Source organism: Ovis canadensis, chromosome 5 (genome assembly GCF_042477335.2).
Source record: "Ovis canadensis isolate MfBH-ARS-UI-01 breed Bighorn chromosome 5, ARS-UI_OviCan_v2, whole genome shotgun sequence".
In the NCBI taxonomy this organism is placed as follows: Eukaryota; Metazoa; Chordata; class Mammalia; order Artiodactyla; family Bovidae; genus Ovis; species Ovis canadensis.
Window position 1 is genome coordinate 108,639,453 of NC_091249.1, and position 5,726 is coordinate 108,645,178.

The following is a 5,726-nucleotide window of genomic DNA, read 5'->3' on the forward strand; positions in this document are numbered from 1 at the left end:
CCCACCCCATCTCCTTTGGTAACCTTAAGTTTGTTTTTTAGGTCTGTGAGTCTGCCTTTGTTTCATATATAAGTTCATTTGTGTCATATTTTAGATTCCATATATAAGTGATATCATATGATACTTGTCTTTCTCTTTCTGACTTACTTCACTTGGTGTGATAATCTCTAGGCCCACCCATGTTGCTGCAAATGGCATTATTTCATTCTTTTTTTTTTTTTTTTTTGGCTGAGTAATAGTCCATTGTGTATATGTACCATGTCTTCTTTATCCATCTTAGGTTGACGGATATTTAGGTGGCTTCCATGTCTTACCTATTGCCAATAGTGCTGCTATTTACATCACTTGAACTTGAAGTTGCTCAGTCGTGTCCGACTCTTTGCGACTCCATGGACTGTAGCCTGCCAGGCTCCTCTGTCCATGGGATTTTCCAGGCAAGAGTACTGGAGTGGGTTGCCATTTCCTTCTCCAGAGGATCTTCCCAACCCAGGGATCGAACCTGGGTCTTCCACATTGGAGGCAGACGCTTTACCGTCTGAGCCACCTGGGAAGTCAAGGTGTATGTATCTTTTCAACTTGTAGTCTTCCCTGGATATATGCGTGGGGGAGAATTGCTGGATCCTGTGGTAGATCTAGGGATTCCCAGGTGGCACTGGTGGTAAAGAACCCACCTGCCAGTTCAGGAGATGTAATAGACGTGGGTTTGATCCCTGGTTTGGGAAAATCCCCTGGAGGAGGACATGACAACCCACTCCAGTATTCTTGCCTGGAGGATCCCATGGACAGAGGAGCCTGGCAGGCTATGGTGCATAGGGTCACAAAGACTTGGGTACGACTGAAATGCCTTAGCACGCACCTAGTAGATTTAGGTTTAGTTTTTTAAGGAGCCTTCCTACTCTTCTCCATAGTGGCTGCACCAACTTACATTCCCACCAATGGTGTGGGAGGTATAATCACTCTTTTATGTTCCAACCTGAAATAACCCACATCATCACCGCACTTCTAGTCAAGTAGCCAGATCTACCCACAAGGCCAGCATAATTACAAGGGAGTCTGGGAAATGAGGGGGTTCACATGGGTATTTGGTGAGCATTAAATGTCTCTACCACAGGCTGAAAGTGTGGATACAGTGCCTGGCTCTACCAGGTATTGTGTAATTTACTTAACCTCTCCATAGCTCCGTTTCTACAACTATAAGATGCAATGGCGTCTAATTTATGGTACTGTTTGTTATAAGGATTATATGGGAATATTCAAGTAAAGCATCTAGAGCAGTTGCTGTCACAAAGTTCTCAGTGATTATTATCGATAGCTATCACATTCTCATCAGTAGTAACTACCTTGCTATGTTCACCAGAGTTTAGCTAATCTTCATTGCCTCTAATAATTTGAAGTTTAGCCACAATGCTAAGGAAACACATTACACACGCATAGCATTTTATGGTTTAAATAGCCATAATAAATGTGGAAAGCATGCATGATGAAGATAATTCCCATATAATTAACTAAGAAAGATAAGAAACTGCTCAGGTGGGTCAAAGTCCCACTGCTAGCTCTGGGAGGAAGGCTAAAATCCATTCCTCATAAGTCTTTGGTCCCAGACTGTCTTATCAAGGTAGAAACCTAGATGGCAAAGGTTGCTGAATCTGGGCCACAGAGCAGATCAGTGGAGGAGAAAGAGTTAAAAATCTGGTCCCTTGACATCCAATATTTAAGAGAAGGTGGTCATCAGTGGATCCTGGGAGGAGCAACATTTCCAGTCTCAGGCACCAGTGATGCTTCATGGTAGCAGAACTTGAACCCTGCCTATTGAAACAAAATGTCTAGATGTGAGACAGCTGCTAAGGTCAGGAACACACACTAACAGAAATATAATAATGGACTCTCCTCCTCAGAAACCAGGGGTGCAGTGGGAATCACAGCTCATGGATATGGCAGCAATATTGTTTTTTAATTAATTAATTTTTTTATTGAAGGATAATTGCTTTACAGAATTTTGCTATTTTCTGTCAAACCTCAACATGAATCAGCCATAGGTATACATATATCCCAAATCAAGCTGAACCTTATTTCAGCTTAAATCCTTTTCACAGTTGAACAACCAGTCCATGCTAAAGGAAATCAGTCCTGAATACACATTGGAAGGACTGATATTGAAGCTGAAACTCCAATACTTTGGCCACCTGATGGGAAGAACTGACTCATTTGAAAAGACCCTGATGCTGGGAAAGATTGAAGACAGGAGGAGAAGGGGATGACAGAGGATGAGATGGTTGCATGGCATCACCGACTCAATGGGCATGAGTTTGAATAAACTTCAGGAGTTGGTGAGGGACAGGGAGGTCTAGGGTGCTGCAGTCCATGGGGTTGCAAAGAGACACGACTGAGTGACTAAACTGAACTGAACTGAAATTTATGAAATGGTCATCTCAAGAATTTTGGATGTAAGCAATTTTACAGCCTCGTAATTGGGGTAGAGCAGTTTCTTCCCCTGTGATACCTCTTTCATGCAGCATAGTCGTACCCACACAAAGCCACAAACACCTCCTGCAACAAAAATGTGACTAGTGCACCTCCCTCGTGCTAACACTCTCTGGGGCCCTGAGGAAAGATCAGTGAGCAAAAGAGACAAAGTCGCCACTGCTGTATTAGTCAGACTTGGCTTAACAGGTCAGCCTTACTGTGTGTGATGACCAGAGTCAGGGCTTCAGAGGCAATCTAACCTGTCGTGATTCCTGGCTCCGTGTGACCCTAAACAAGTGTTTATATATCTCTCTTTATAGACCCTATATAAGTGTATAGACATATATATTAGGCACTATAAGCTAAGTCACTTGCTCAGTCATGTCCGACTCTTTGCAACCCCAAGGACTGTAGCCCACCAGGCTCCTCTGTCCATGGGATTTTCCAAGCAAGAATACTGGAGTGGGTTGCCATTTCCTTCTCCAATTAGACACTATATATATATGATATATTATATATATACCATATATATATATATACACTGTATATAATGTATATACCATATACGTATATATATATACACACACTGTATATAATATATATACCATATATAGTATATACTCTTTATATTATATATACTATATATAATATATAAGGCTATATATTATGTATGCTATATATTATATACACTATATATGTATATAAATATGTATATTTATCACATCCAATCTATGGTGATTCCTGGTTCTGTGTGATCATGAAGAAGTGTTTATATATCTCTCTATATAGACACTATATATGTGTATACATTTATATATTATATACACTATATATATGATATTTATATATATCAGTTGTGTCTGACTCTTCATGACCCCATGGACTATATACAGTTTATCTCCAGGCCAGAATACTTGAGTGGGTAGCCTTTCCCTTCTCCAGGGAATCTTCCCAACCCAGGGATCAAACCCAGGCCTCCCGCATTGCAGGCAGATTCTTTACCAACTGAGCTATCAGGGAAGCCCATATATATATACACACACATATATATATACACACTTCACTATACTATACTATAGTACATATAATATATACACTATATGTGTATATATATGTATATACATATACATACTATATATATTATATACACTATACCTGTATATAAATATATACATTTATCGCATCCGACCTATGGTGATTCCTGGCTCTGTGTGATCATGAAGACGTGTGTATATAAAAGTTCACAGTACAGACGTACTGAATAAAACACTGCATGAACCGTAACCATTATATTTATGAGCATTTGTTGAAAGAACCCTTTCTTCAAAGATGTTGCCATTTAAAGGAGAGCAATGTCCCCCAAATACTAATTTAAGAGCTGAAATTTCACCCCAGAGAGAGAGAGAAGCGGACGGGTTTGTGAGGGCGGGAATGCGAAGGTGCGCCGCCGAGCACGGGTGTCGCTGGGTGGCCCTGGTCTGGGAGGGCGAGGCTGCCAGGACCCGTGAGCAAGTGCGCTTCAGACAGGCTGCGAAAGGGAGTGTTGAAAGAGTGGAGGAGGAAAACTTGGGCGAGGAGATCCAAAGCCTCATAAAGACAACCTAAAAGGTGAGCTCAACCACACAGAGAAAAGGAAGCCCTTCTTCCTAAGAATGTTGTGGAGACACAACCTGAGTAAAGGTGGTTAACTCTTTCTAGCCTAGATGCTCGAATCAGAGTTCAGAATTGCAAGAGGCATCTCCTGGTACAGGAAGAAGCTGCGCAAGGTCTGAATCATTTCTGAGCTGGGTCTTCGTGCCTGTGTCCAGCATTCTGCCTCCTGAGTGTATTTGTCGGCTAAGGCTGCCATAACAACAGCTAGGGCTGGCTTAGAACAACCGAAATATATTCTGTCTTAGTTCTGGAGGCTGAAGCCCAAAAGCCGTGTGTTGGCAGGGTCTCAGTCCTTTTGAAGATGCCTGTCTCAGGTCTCTCTCCAGCTTCTGGTAGTTTCTCAGCTTTTAGCAGCCTAACTCCAGTCTGCACACGATGTCCTCCCTGTGTGCATCGGCACCCCAATTTCTTCTTTTTATGACACCCATCATCCTGGGTTGCTGCTGCTACTAACTCACTTCAGTCATGTCCGACTCTGTGTGACACCATGGATGGCAGCCCACCAGGCTCCCCCGTCCCTGGGATTCTCCAGGCAAGAACACTGGAGTGGGTTGCCATTTCCTTCTCCAATTCGTGAAAGTGAAAAGTGAAAGTGAAGTCGCTCAGTTGTGTCTGACTCCCAGCGACCCCATGGATTGCAGCCCACCAGGCTCCTCCATCCATGGGATTTGCCAGGCAAAAGTACTGGTGTGGGGTACCATTGCCTGGGTTAGAGCCCATCTAATGACCTTATTTTACCTTTACTGTTTCTATAAAACCCTATCTCCAAATAAGGTCAAATTCTGTTGTATGGGGTTAAGATTCCAACATAACCTTTTTTGAGGGACACAGTTAAACTCCTAAAACAGAAAAAAAGAAACAGACCTCATCATTAAAGTACTATTGGTTTGAATAGTACAAAGTGAAGTGAAGTGAAGTCGCTCAGTCCTGTCCTACTCTTTGCGACCCCATGGACTGTAGCCTACCAAGCTCCTCCATCCATGGAATTTTCTGGGCAAGAGTTCTGGAGTGGACGGCTGTTTCCTTCTCCAGGGGATTTTCCCAACCCAGAGATCAAACCCGGGTCTCTTGCATTGCAGACAGACGCTTTACCGTCTGACCCACCAGGGAGGCCCCAATAGTACAAAGCGATGCTGTATTTGCTAATTCATATCAAGTAAAACTCCTGTAGAAGCAAAAGAGTTTTATAATGCAATGAAGCTTCTTTGCAAGAAGGCTGTTTTTACCACAGACCTATGCTGTGTTGGTTTGAATAACATGTCATGCTTAAAGCAAGATCTTCTGTTATCCATGCTTTTAGAGTCTGAACTGGGTGTAATTAACAGTGTTATGAAACCAAAAGTGTACTTTTGACCCTGCGGATACAGAAAACTGGGCTGTTAGCAGAGTAGAGTTTCCTTTATAGTCTCTGTGTGTAACTAGGCAGCAACAAACCACCCAGCCACCTCTTACTAATCCCATTACAGACATGAGAGCTGTACCAGCAGAAAAGTCAGGTCACTTTACAGAGACAAAAATAAGCCAAGTCTCAAAATTATTCCAGAAAGAGATGGCAGGACACGGGGCAAACATATATCTCCTGGCCTGCCGTCTTTTTCTGGAGTAGTTTT

At 42.5% G+C, this 5,726-nt stretch overlaps 1 non-coding gene across 1 annotated transcript; it reads right to left on the reverse strand.

Moving 5' to 3' along the window:
• Window positions 1–478: 478 nt before the first annotated feature.
• TRNAW-CCA (transfer RNA tryptophan (anticodon CCA)) lies at window positions 479–550 on the reverse strand. The gene has a single exon. It is a non-coding gene; the product is annotated as a tRNA-Trp (tRNA).
• Between the last annotated feature and the right edge of the window lie 5,176 nt (window positions 551–5,726).